We start from the raw sequence: 13787 nt of genomic DNA, 5'->3' as shown, positions 1-13787 counted from the left end.
CGTTGGCTGCCATCGTTCATAATGCTGAATTCGTAGTCGCAAGCAAATTCCACAAATTATGGCTCTTGGAATCTATTATGGAGGGTTTCCTAATCACATGACGAGCATTAAAATCACCAGTTATAATCTAGGGTACAGGAGTCCCCGTCAGGATGTCTCGCAGTCGGTCGCAGTCGAACCGACTATATGTGGAGATGTACGCGGCGATAAGGGTGAAGACCACTTGACATTTTGTAATGTAGACACACATGTATTGGTTCCGGTCATGAAGTTGCACCGAATGGGGAATATAGGTTAGTTCTGTGCGGATGTAAGCAATTACTTTGCTTGATTCGCCGCAGGTCGACGCCGTGAAGGCTTCGTACCTAGAGAGCCTTAACGATTTTGACACATTTGGTTCACTAATTGCCACTATAGGAAATCATTTGGCAAAAACAAAAACATATGGAAACACGAGATCGGTGATCTAAGTCCTCTGGCATTTCCCTGGAAAATCATCGCACCCGCACTTCATCACGGAGTGAAGGCATTGGACGAGCCATTGTGCATACGCAAGATTTGCGAGCACTGGGCTCAGGGAATCCAACACTTGCACTGCTCTTCGAGCTTCTGGCGTATTCGAATTATCCACAAGCGTGAGAATAGCATTTATCAAAGACTTGAGCATTGTTACAATTCGGCGGTCATGCTCTGTCAGCTCATCTGGGTGAGGTGCGGAGGACTGTGGTGCCATTCCTTGCTGTACTTTATCCACCGGGCTTATCCTTAGCAGTGGTAGCCATGCTTCATCCACAGCATTCTTTCAGCTGCTACATTATCAATGCACGGTTGGATACATTCTGCAGCGGTGGTGGAGCGGATTCAACAGCAAGAGGCTTTGCGGAACATGTATTCTGTGTGCGGAGAGCAGAATTCCTTGATGAGCGTCTGCGATGACAACGACGTCGCCTGCGTCGCCGACGTCAGCAGCTGCTTCTCGATAAGTCGAACTGTCCCTCACCTATTTCTTCAAAACAGAGAGTTGCCGCTTAAATCTTGGACGTCCCTTTGATGAGGCGTCGTGGGGCCCCAGACAGTTTGGACACTTATAAGTTTTAGCCTGGTAGTTGTCCGCAGAATGTTGTGCTGCACAACACGAAGATAAGCGTCAGTGGAGAAAGAGAGACCGATGCAAATGAGGACTGTTTCGAACTGCGAAACGCATTTCAAAGCTCTGTAGTGAATAGATGAAATATTTGTGTACATGAACACTCCTTAGACTTGTGCTTGAATGATAATGCAGCGTCTTGATGGCTGTGCGCACTCTAGATATTTCTTGCTTTTCCTTCATTTACCCTCCCTGTAAGTGCCATCATTAGAAGGTTGACATTATACCTAAATAAATAAATAAATAAATAAATAAATAAATAAATAAATAAATAAAATGATTCTGCTGCACGAGGGTAGCATTGTCGCTCTTAGCCACCAGCTCCTGTGTGAAGGCGTAGTGCAAATAACTTCCGCTCAATAATATTTCTTCATTCAAGAAGGATGCTTCGCGTTTGGACAGCGAATACATACGAATTGCTCGTGTCTAGATTTAGGCAAGGCCATTGATCATTTGACCACGCTCACCATATACGCGCCCTTATAACCCAATCTGTGGTGCTGCAGTATCACACATATTAACTAATGCAACGCTCTATGTGCGTCTGGTAAAGCGCTGTTGCTTTGCTACATTGCTCTTGTTGCCTATGACACTCCGGACGACCGAAACCAGTAATTTTTCAATTTTAGGCTTCTCATTTGGCCGGGTGTCCACAATGCGAACGGCATGACACACGAATGTATCAAGTAACGTAAATACGCTCTATATTTTTTTATTATGACACTGACCATATACAAACGTAACATTTTAGTTTATTCGGGAGTGAGAAAAATATAACATTCGGCTCGCCATTCAAAGGTCACTTTTCTCTTATATCCGTATTTCATTCAACTCGGCAAATAAATCATTCGAGCATGGCTAGGAAAAAATATTGTAAGCGACAAAGAAGACAAAGAAAAAGACAAGGTTAGCGGAAAAGTACATTACAGAAGTTAAGGAAGAAGCATTCTTAGGTGTGTTCAACCTCAAACAATCAACGGAAGTACACTCACGTGCAATATGACTTGCACCACCCTTGTTCGTGGTCAAAGGGGCTCCAGGGCTGTGCGACGGCTCTGGCGTGCGAAATAGCGGTTTAATAAACACCACTAATTGTAGCTGTGTTTAGGTCTGGAACTTACCCTCTGTCTGCGCAGCCGCACAGTCTTGGAGCCCCTTCGACCACGGGCACCGGTGTTGCCGGTCATATTACACGAGACTGTGTATCTATACGGCGCCCCAGTTAACGTTAGCCAAGATGCTTGGCAAAATAAAATAAAATAATGGTGCAAAATACAATTGCAAGGTCTACGGTGTTGGGTCATACGTCTTCTGAAGAACGAGCACCGTAGGTCTAATTATTGTATCTCTTACGGTGCTCTTTTAATCTTTTTATTTTTCGTTGAAGAGCTTGGCTAACGTTAGCTGGGACGCACGGTAGATCTACATCCAGAGCGGCTGCCTTGTCAACGTGTCGTGGCTAAATACACGAGACCCGTGCGCCGGGCCACGGTAAGGTGACGATAAGGGAACGGCGCCAAGCGCGTGGTTCTGGCGGGACTGGCATCTTCCTGTGCGATACAACGCCCGCAAATGCAGCATGTCGAATTACACGGCATGGAATACAGCGTACATATGCCTAAATATACGCATGGCTGAATAAACGTACACTCGCCAACTGAAAACATTCAAAACGCAGATTGACGTTTCGGCGCCCAATACGGGTGCCTTGTTCACAATGAACGAATGCATGGTGGTCTTTATTATATACGCGTCGGAAGAGGTAATGCGCTTGCGTACAACTCAGGAAGGGTCCCCGTGTCCGGTTTATCGTGTTAGTAGTAGATTGTATGCAGAATGATTCAAGGAGCAATCGGGATGACAATTTTTTCTCTCCTTCGATGATAGAAGCCGAATGCCAGTTTATACTGTGTCCAGTCTTTTCGTGATGCTCTGCCAGGGCACTGGAGACCGGGTGTCCTTTGGCTACATCATTGCGATGCTGCTGTAGCCTTCTTTTAAAGTTCCCCGTCTCGCCTACGTAGCACGCATGGCATTCCTGGCAAGGAATTTTGTAGATGACGCCCGGAAATTTTTCTTTTTCGAGGCGGTCTTTTACTCGGACGAGTTGTTGTTTTAGCTTGCTTGAAGGGACGTGGCAGATTTGTACATCATAATCTTTGAAAATTCTTCATATTGACTCGCTCACGCCTCGTGCATAGGGGAGAGACGCCCGTTTTCTTGTTCTCATCGGCCTTACAGGGGGTTCAGCTGCACGCTTTCCTTCAGTCCTTATAATCTGGCCGGGGTAGCCATTGGCGACCAAATCCTGCGTCACTCTCTTCAACTCAGCTCTGCGTGCGTCAGTAGTCGAGCATAATAGGAATGCACGGGTGAACAATGTGGAGGCAACAGATCGTTTTTGTCCAAGGGGATGGGCCGAATCAAAGTGCAGATATTTCCCTGTGTGGGTAGGCTTTCGATAAACACTTGTGGAAAGGCGGGATGCAGTGTGCATGACTTCGACGTCAAGGAAGGAAATATACGCAAGGAAATATATGCTGTCGAGGAAATATATGCAGAACCTCACGGCAACGCCGACGGCGAAAATTCGCTTGGAGCGTCCACGTAGTTAGTATCGCAACAATAAGAGGTTCTCTTGGGGATAGCTTCGACACGATAGAGTGCAAACGGCGAGGAACGAATGTCCGCGTATTTTCTCTGGTTTCGACGTGCGGGGTGCCTTCCGTGCACAAGCAGATACGCCGATGAATCTCAGTGCTGTTCTAGAGTTCCTCCATGAATGACTATTCCAGTCAATGTGCTTCTTGATTACTATGGGCATATTCTCTGTGCATTCTGAGAAAAACCTAGCCGCAATATCTAGCAAGCAGTGGGAGAATAGAATTCATTAGGTGTGTTTTCTGTTGCTTAGCTCAAAATAAGAGTAATTGCTGAACGCGTACAGGAAGGCAGTTTACGAGGAGCAAAAATGTTTTTGTTTCTGTACTGCTTATGTGCGAATTCCTCCAATTTTTTATGCGTGGTTTTGTATATTTTGATTGGTGTACTAACTGCCACCCCTGTAATAATCCCTATAACGGTTCGACAGTGTCTTCATGTAAATGAATGACTGAATTAATGAATGAACGCGTAAAATATTATCATATAAGCACACTGCTATCATAGTATACCCACCAGTATAACATGCAGGGCGACCCAGCCATCATGTACCGAGCTTTCTTTCTTGTTTTTGATTTTAATTACGGACGCCTTCTGCGCGGATGAAACCGATTCCATGTGGTCAACAGCAGCATTAAGTGACTCGTATTTATTTGTCTTCTTCCTCATTAATATGCAATACTAATTTAACTAAGCATTTATTTGCTATATTTATAGGCGGCACGCCGACATGAAGTGTCCGAGCGTTTTCGGCAAACATCAACTTCAATTGTTTGCGACACACTATATTTCACGAGGTTCTTTCTTCTTTTTTTTTTTCCCGCGTGTTAAACAAAGCCCGCGAAAATATAAGAAACGTACCACGCGAGTACGCACTCGCGAGCAGCCACGACAGTGCTCTTTAATGAGCACAGTGGGAAAGCAAGCACCCACCCTCCAGCGCATTATTCCGCACGGCGAGTCGGGTTCGAACCGGTTTTCGAGCGCACGGCACTCGCCGCCACTGCATGATGGAAAGATCGCGCGCGCGCACGAACACGGTGAACACCAAAGCGATAACAAAGGCGCCGAAGGCGGCTTGTTAGCGGAGGGGATTCCGTTTTCTTTAGCTACAAACTGAAATAACGATGACAGGCACAACGACAAGATAGTGGGTAAAACGTACATACGCGAGCAAATCCGTGGTAGTAAAACTAAAAGACGGTACACTGATAACTCCCTTAAAGTTATCTTATTTCTCTATATTTTTTGTTACGTATTGGCGCGCGCCGGATGCTTGAGAACCAGCGCAAACGCGACGCGCTGTGCAAGGTGGTGCGTTCAGGGCAAGATGTTTGCTTTCCCTCGGAGGTCGCTAAAAAGCGCTGTCGTCACAGTCACGTGGTATATTTTTTGTATTTTCGCGGGCTTTTCTTTTTTACGCAGGAAGAAAAAAACCACACAAATACAGGGGGTCGACAAATAACTGATATTTTTTGAAGTCACTCTAACACCTAAGGTTGACTTGTCTGCCGTAAATGTAGCAACGAAGAGAGAGAGCGAGCAAGGTCAGGAAAGGCTGGGAGGTCAACCAGACGAGCATTCGATTTGCTACCCTACACTGGGGGTGGCGATAGAGGAAAGTTAATTAATACCTATGACCTAATTAATTAGGAAGAAAACAAAAACTACGGGACGCTTCTTCAGGTTGCTGCTATTACCGACATGCAATTGGTTTCGTTCGCAAAGCAGGCTTAAATTGCTTTTCTTTTTGTATTTTAACTTGGTGCAGCCTAGTTGAGACATGCTAGAATGTATGCTAGTTGAGACATGCTAGAACTGTTGGTTACAATATGAAGAAAAAGCACTTTTGTGCAATGGAGTACCTTTTTTTATTTTCTGCAACACCACTGTTGTCATTAAGATCCCATCCTCCGGATTCATTTCAGTATGTGTAACTATGTGGTAAGCAGCAGTTTATAAACAGCGTGTCATTGTTCTTTCGCACTCTCTCACCGTTTCTGCATCACTGCCATACCATTATCAGTTTGTGAAAGGTTATGGTATCTAAGAAACGTTTATGAATCCATAAGTTGGCAAAATGAACACAACTCACTCAGTCTCAATCGCAAGTTATATGTTTTCTTTAGGTTGAGAGACAAAATTCCTCTCAGCCAGATTTACTCGGACTCATACTGAACAAAATTCTACTCGGCCGGGCTCATTCGCTCTCCCCTACCAGAATCAGACTCAGGTTCGTCCAATTGGCCTGGATCTCAAGCATTAAAAGACGTTCCTTCATACGAGACCAAGATTAAGCACGTGCCAAGGGATTACAAAAGAAAAAAAACATTCATGATAAGGTAGGCACAAGTCTAAGAAAGATTCTTATTTCGTGCGCAACACAAGATCTTGTAAAGAAGAAGTAGGACGTGCCATCTTGGCAGTGCTGGAAATATCTTGCTTAAGAGGAAGCTTTAGCTCGGGTGCCCCTATCTAATTAGATGTAAAAGGAGAATTCGTTTGCTCGGCAAACACTGCACCAAATTTGGCGAAGTTTGTTACATTTAAAAGAAAAACTTAAAACCTATTGACTGTCGGTTTCGAATATTTTACTTAGGTCATCAATATGTTATTAAAAATTGGCAGAAATTGAAAATTTTCAGAAAACGAAGCTATCAAATTTACAACTCTGTAACTTAGCAATGAAAGATGACATCACAATCCTGTCAACTGCATCTAATCGTACATCTAAAGCGGAGAAAATTGATATGTTACACATGAATTTCAAAAGTTTAGTAAAATGGAAATACAGCTTTTGTAGAACCCTTGTACACAACGTAACAATTCACGTAATATGTTAATTGGCACATCGTATTTGTCAGCTTCTATTGATCTAATGGATGCCGTTTACCGAACCGCGATATTTGTTTTTGGTGGAGAAATAATAATTTGTAAACTTCGTGGCTCTATCTTTTTCACACTTGCGAATTTTTGAAAATCTTTTTAACGAAATTCAGGCCCCAAATCGAAATTCCCCTTCCAACAGTCACTAGAATTTACCTTTCTCATCTCAAATGCAACAAATTTTATTAAAATCGGTCCAGTGGTTATCTCATAAAAACTGTTTCGCATTTTACATGTATTTGAATAGGCCGCGTCGGAGTTGGGCCCGAGTTAAAGCTTCCTCTTAAGTGTAAAATGTGCTAGATGAATGATTAAAGAATATGGCAATTCGTATTTCTTTGTTATTGCACGCGTCTGCACACACGCGTTTTTTGTCAATTGGACCGCATGTGCGCTTCTGGCAGTTCACAATAGAAATAGGTCCTTTGTTCCTGACATGGAGCGGTATGAACTGCTTCGTAAGCAAAAGTGGATGCCGCTAAAACTGTGCACAAAGAAAACTTTACGCGATTCCACTTCTTAACTACGATTTACCATATCACCACAGATGGTCTGGCTCGCACACTTAATATATTTGAGTTGTCGGACATGGCCTTAGGCGCTAAGAATTTCGTAAGTCCTGGTCGGTGCAACAGAATCAGAAGGAGTTTCGTCTGTCACACCATGTGCCGTAAGTGTCCATGGGCAGTAGATCCAGCAGTGGCACTGGTGACTTCCATATTTGCTGTCACTCGCACTGAACGCGAGCACCAAACACGGAGGAAGAAAACAAAAACCAAACTCAGATGGAGCGTGACTTGTCCATCTTGAAGTTTATCCCTTAAAAAAATATATATAAGTGAAAGGCTCGTGGAAAATAGACATTCGCCGCGTGATGCACAATCACTAATTTCTAACCGCTGAGAACGCGGAGTGTTCTGGAGAGAGAGAAAGAGAGAGAGAGAGAAAACAAGGATATGAAAGGCAGGGAAGTCAACCAGTAGAGCATCCGGTTTGCTACCCTACACTGGGGGTGAGGGAAAGGAGAATAGAAATAGGAAAAATGTGAGAGAGTAAGCACTGAGTGACGTGGAGAGAGAGTAGACAGGAAAACGCAAGACGAGGATCGATTGTGACGAGGGCGCCAGTAACAGCTAAGGTGTACCAAATATATAGTTTCTTAAACAGGTCAGGCAACCATGCAGGGAATAAAGACCTTACTCCCCAAGAATCCTCTCGGGGATGTTCCCCGGAGAGAAGGGGAGGGAACGGCATTAGAGGAAGCGGCCTTGCCTAGGCTATATAGCTGCCTGGCGCCCTGCCCCCTTCAAATTTCTTGTTTTTTTTTCTTTCTCCGTGGCCCAGAAGTGTCAGCGCGAAAGTTACTTCACCAACGTTCAATCGAACTGCGATTCACAAGAACACTGTTGAAAGTTCGAATCTCACCTCATCGTTCTCGAAGCTTACGGTGGACACTGATCATTTGGAAAGCCCGGTAGCTTCGCAGAACAGACGTGAGGTTTCTGCAGATGTAACGGTTAAAAGCAGCCAGGAAACACTGTGTATTCAGAGAAATAATGTTAAGAATCGCACCTAACGTTGGCTTTTATTATCCGAACAATTTAGGCTGGTCCATTGGGCACACACTGGAGTCGCCTTCATACGGAAATACAATCATCTCCCGTTTTTTCCCCATGATAATCACTACATGGCAATTGCCAGGTATCAGCGAACAACGCGTGTGAAGAAGCAGGTGCAGTGTTCGAATCTCGCGCGAGAACGCGAGCGGCAGCAATTATGCCTAAAAATGCAACTGACGAGATGTAGCAGTGCCCTGGCTTTGGCTCTCAGCTGCACCAGAATGAAGCACCTGTAGCATTCCTACAGGACTCGTGCCCTGCGAGACAATAAATAATTTTTGCGCTAGTGTAATTAGCACTGGCGTGCGTGTGTGAGTGTGTTTCCTCCCAGCTTCAGTCATCCCTAACCATCTCAACAGGAGTAGAACCAAGTGCGCCACGGTGGGCCTAACCTCTCTACGTATTAACACCAAAGTGCACCAAAAATTTGGCGGCAGAGTCGAAACTCGGCAGAACAACGTGCGTAGTGTACTGTGTTCTACTTTAGTCTTTATATTTGTGCTGTTGCTCTTGCTTTCCTCTTTCCTCCCCTCCTTCCTATCTCCCATTTCTGTGTTGCTGTTACCTCCCTTCAGAAGAGTAGGCAGGCGTTGCGCCCCTTCCGGTGGCAGTTGCCAGCCTGCTCCTCGCTTTCCCTTTCCTGTTAAGTGTGTATATCTGTATATGTGTTCAAAACAAATAATAATAATAAAATTTGACCCGTGTACGGGCGTCACGCCGTCATCATCAAGCTAGTTTCCTGGCATCCGGCCGAGATGACGCTACTTTGCCGATTTGCGCGCTCAAACTGGAACGTTCGGAAAAATTCTGATAGACGTTGTTGCCGTGCGCGCGTCATCTCAGCGGAACACTGGCCGGCGGACGAGCGGGGTGGCGACCGGCGTGCGCTTTCTGCTGCGACCACAAGAACAACATGAAACGCGATCAGCCATGACGACGCACGATGAGACCGCACCCCGCTGTTTTCGTTTCCTTCGTGCGCGTACTCTAGCGTCCGCGACGGCGCGGGGGTATGCCGAGCGTCGCGCTTTTGCTCACTAAGAACGTGCGACGCCGTTTCTCCCCATAAGGACTCGCCGTTACACTCGCACACGGAATGCACGCACCAATGACAGATGATGCAGGCAGGCGTAACGGAGCCGCCAGTGTCGATGTGACGGTGAGCCCTGTAGGTAGTGTTAAGATGCTCTAGAAAAAAAATATGTCTGCCCTGGACTAGGAGAATTTCTCTCGTTCTTGAACCCAGGCACTAAAGTGACGATGGAGCACGAAGGAATTCTCTGCGGTGGCTTTATCGGCATATAAGGGCTTTGATAATTCAGTGGGAGCAGGGGCCGCACCACAAGACCGCTGCCTGAAGCAAGTGGATGATCCGGCAGTCTGGAGGCAAAGCACATGTGTATTCGAAGAAACTCCGGCTGCAGAAAGATTGGAACCGATGGGCGTCTGCTTTCTGCGAGGGTTCCTACACTTGATGCGTTTTTCAGCAGACCGAGGCACACCCTCAGGACTTTTGCTTGCACCCTAGTGAGTGCTTTTATGTTGGTTTGGGAAATACCCTATATGGAACAGGAAGGCTGTATCGTAGGAGACATTCAGAGAGAGCCTTATACATGCGTAGCAGAGAATTTACGGAGTGGCTTCCAATGTTGCTTGATGCATACGGAAGATGCTCGCGTATGACCCAACTTTCTTTCTTGTAGTATTCGAATATAGGGCATCAAGGTTATTAGTCTGTCGATTGTCACGTCCAGAAACTTGTGACTTGACGCGTAGCGAAAGGGAAAGTGTACAACCTTTAACGTGTAGCGTGAGACATGATGCCTGGTGAAAGCAATGGCGGCACTTTTCTGGCGACATCGTTAGACCTCGTGCAAATAAAAAAATTTCAATAGAATTGATTGCTTTCTGCAATCTTGCTCGTAGGACACGTCTGTTGCGACAACAGCTCCATATACAGATGTCATCTGCATAGGGATAGATTTCAAACGACTTGGGAATGCGTTTCTCCAGTGCAATAAGAGATATTTTAAATAAAGTCGGAATTAAAACACCGCGCTGGAGAACTCCTTGATGCACTGTGTGCGGAGCTGTATCACCTACTTCTGTGGACATGTAGACTGATGGATCAGTGAGCTAGTCTGAGATGCAGCCGCCATATACGACCACCAACTCCAACGGAGTTCAGACCGTATAATATTGTCTGGTGAGTCTCGCTATCGAACGCTCCCATGATGCCGAAAAGTACGCCAATAGTGATTGTTGCGTGGAGCTTTGCTGAGTTTTTCGCCATTCACAAGGCTTATAACGTTGCTATGACGCTGCGGCTCTTTCTGAACCCTGATATTTGCGGAGGGTAGACATTCATATTCATCAGTAACCAGTCTGGGCGCGTCAATACCATCTTCTCCATAAGCTTTCCCACGCAGCTAAAAAGAGCAGTCCCTTTAGGCGGAGAAAACTGAACGATTGTATACTAATCAGTGCCTTTCACTAGCACGCATTTGACGTTTGCAGAGCTCCCTATTCCTTTCAATTCTTTTACGTTGTTTTAGCAGTCGATCGAAGACGACAGAGACGGCGCGCCAAGGTGAAGGTTCACTTTACCGATCAGTCTCTTGTGGCGCATCACATTAGAGTTCTAGGCGTCTAGGGATGCGTAGAATTTAACGCGCCGTTCCCTAACAGGTATGAACTATCTAGTTCTCATCGCCCGTAGCTGTGTGCATGATATATTAGCAGTTCTAGCGTTCAGCAGCAATAGCCTTTATGGGCTCTGAAATTATGAGGTACCTACCAAAGATGAGACGACCCGTAGAGAGTCGTATACGCTAAGCTTTCGCTATCAGGCTGTATGGCCTATTGCCCGAAAAATAAGTGGTGCACGACGAAAAGTGTAGGTCGCATATCACATACGGATGAACAAATGAAAAGGCAAAGAAACTCACAGTCGCTGATCCGGCTAGGTCGTCAAATAAAAGCGTGTCTGATGGTAAATAGGCGTAGATGGCCGACTTTCGGCGTGCACAAATAAAAGCGGTCGAGGGAAATAAATTGCGAAACATGATGTTGGGAACGCATTGAACGTTATGGGCCGAGTGGCGTAGGTGTGGGTCCACGAACGCGTCGCGGAAATATACTAACGAACACGCGCAAGCTGTTAGTATAGTTGTGTGTATACATCGTACTGGACTGTACAACGGGTTTATTTGATGCCTTTTTTCTTTTGTCCGTCTTCATTACATGCACCTTGCGACAAACCCCCGAATATTCATAAAATACGTGCCAGCGCTCAGCACAGACATTCTTATATTATATTATATGGATGAGATAAACGAATAATTTTATTCTGCGACGCTGGAGCAAAGAACGGCTATTACTGAATTTTGTTTTGCAGGAAGCGCAAGGGTTCCAAAGGCATTTTTTTCCCACATGACCTAAATTATAATGCGCGCCACCGATGGGTGAGTGTTAACCTGGTGCATTGCTCCCTCCATTCTACTTTAAAGGAATGAAATTATATTGCCCACCGGGCCAGATAAGGAAGACGAAAACGTAACCCACAGGCGTCTTATCGTATGAAATATCGCGCCAGCGTGTGGAATGAACCGGGAACCTCACTCCTGGCAGGACGCGCGGCGTGGCCCGTAACGACAGACACGCCCTTATTACCCTCATCAAACGCAAAGAGAGGGATATTTATTATGAGAGAAAAGCTGAGAGCTACTTCCACGAGGGAATCATAGGGCGCGTGAGCTCACATTTAGGCTCGTTTCCTTTACGTTTCAGAAGTTATATTCTGGTTCGAGTGTCGAGAGACTTTTAGTACTTTGCAGCTGCCGCGTTTTGTTCTCTCTCTCTCTCTCTCTCTCTATCTCTATCTCTTTCTTTTAATGTCTGCAGGTGGATCCGCTATGGCTTCGACAGCGTGTTACCCCGAAACGTTATTGTGTGTGCACTGTGCCAGATTCCTTGCAACTATTTTACGTTGTCGTTTTGGAATACTTATACCCCAGTCATGCGATCGCTTCTACTGGACATTAAAGCTAAATGTCATTCAATACCGCGCGCCTAATTGCTTTTTACGTGTGAGGTCGTGAAAGGAAGCCGATGGGACTCGCAGAGATCAATGAATTTTGGTTTTATTGGTCCTTGAGATGGGGCGTTTGATTTTGGTACAGCAGAACCGCATTTTTCATAATCCATGTCATATAATTTGATTAGGATGCTTAAATCATATAGATTCTTCAAAGTAAAAGAAAAGAACATGAATCGAAAGAAAGAAAAGACGCGACCAACGCGTAAAATAGTTATATAAAAATCAGGCAATCATTTGGACACAAACGGGGCAGTTGTCTATGAAATGAAAAGTTGTTTTGAGTGCAAGAAACTGAATCAATTGTAGGATATAATGTTATGTCATAGAGGCTGACATGGCTAAATACTAAAACACGAGCACTGAGGACTTGCTTAAATCGACACATTATATGGTTGCCTACACTTAGAGCGCAAAGGATAAGACGCTGCGTGCCTGGCAAAGCAACAGATCGAGCGTCAGCCTTAGCAGGAATCAAACAGGTGTCAGCCTTCAGTGCTAACAAGGATAGCTTTACATGAGTAAAGGCGATTGCCGGTCGACAAGAAGACGCAATTTTTATATAGTATGTATATCAGTATGCGAAATGAAAATTATAGATATCTATAAACGCGTTTCAAGGCCCACCATTATTGCGAAATGAAACTGTTAGTGCTCTGCATGCCCAGATAATGTGCCCGTGTATGAAACAGCAACTCGATGTCTGCCATGACCAAACTGTTAGCACACGCACCACTAAAAAAAAAAAAAAAAAGTCATATAGGTCTCGTCTTTCATCTTGAATAGGACACGCAACTTCAAGTCACATGGAGCAATCAACTGGCCGAACACACACGGACAGACACGTGCACAAAGTTCTTTTTTTTTTTTCTAAACGCAAAACCTGACCGAGTGCACGAGCAAGCAGACTCCCGAAGTAGTTCTCACCTGTCTGGACGTCGTCGAACGAGTCACGGGCAACGAGAATCAAACGCGCTCGCGGAGTCTCCAACTTGCAAGGCACTCACTCGCATAAGCACACGCAGAAGAGCTCACGACAAAAAAGTGCCGCATAGTATTCCATTCGGCGACGACGATTCAACACAGTTTGACGGCTGGCTCCGGGCGCCCGTCGTTATCCGTCGCGCGAAGGTAAACTTGGCGCCCCTGGCTCCGACGCCGCAAACAAAACAGCCCGCTCCGGTATCCAACAGAAGCATCGAATAAACGGGCCAGGCGCAGGGCGAACGGAGCGAAAGCGGCGAGCAATCACGTGGCTCCCGACCGTTGCTCCAGGTGTCCGCAAGATGGCGAGCTCGGCGCGAGTGACGCCACTTCACCGGGAGCTTTTTTTGGCCGCTTCTCATTGGGGCTGAGGGGGTGCAGACGTCCCGGGCAG

The 13787-nt window shown here is 45.7% G+C and overlaps 1 protein-coding gene across 2 annotated transcripts in view; it reads right to left on the bottom strand.

The window, feature by feature from the left end:
• The window catches only part of Epac (Exchange protein directly activated by cAMP), a 794549-nt gene extending 780962 nt beyond the window's left edge, over positions 1–13587 (bottom strand). For both annotated transcript variants that reach the window (XM_050187979.3, XM_072286537.1), the window contains exon 1: positions 13337–13587. The gene's annotated coding sequence lies outside the window, so the exon portion shown is untranslated. The remainder of the gene's footprint in view (positions 1–13336) is intronic.
• Positions 13588–13787: the final 200 nt, after the last annotated feature.

This window comes from Dermacentor andersoni, chromosome 2 (genome assembly GCF_023375885.2).
Source record: "Dermacentor andersoni chromosome 2, qqDerAnde1_hic_scaffold, whole genome shotgun sequence".
NCBI classification, from domain to species: Eukaryota; Metazoa; Arthropoda; class Arachnida; order Ixodida; family Ixodidae; genus Dermacentor; species Dermacentor andersoni.
This window is presented reverse-complemented; position numbering and strand designations above follow the sequence as displayed.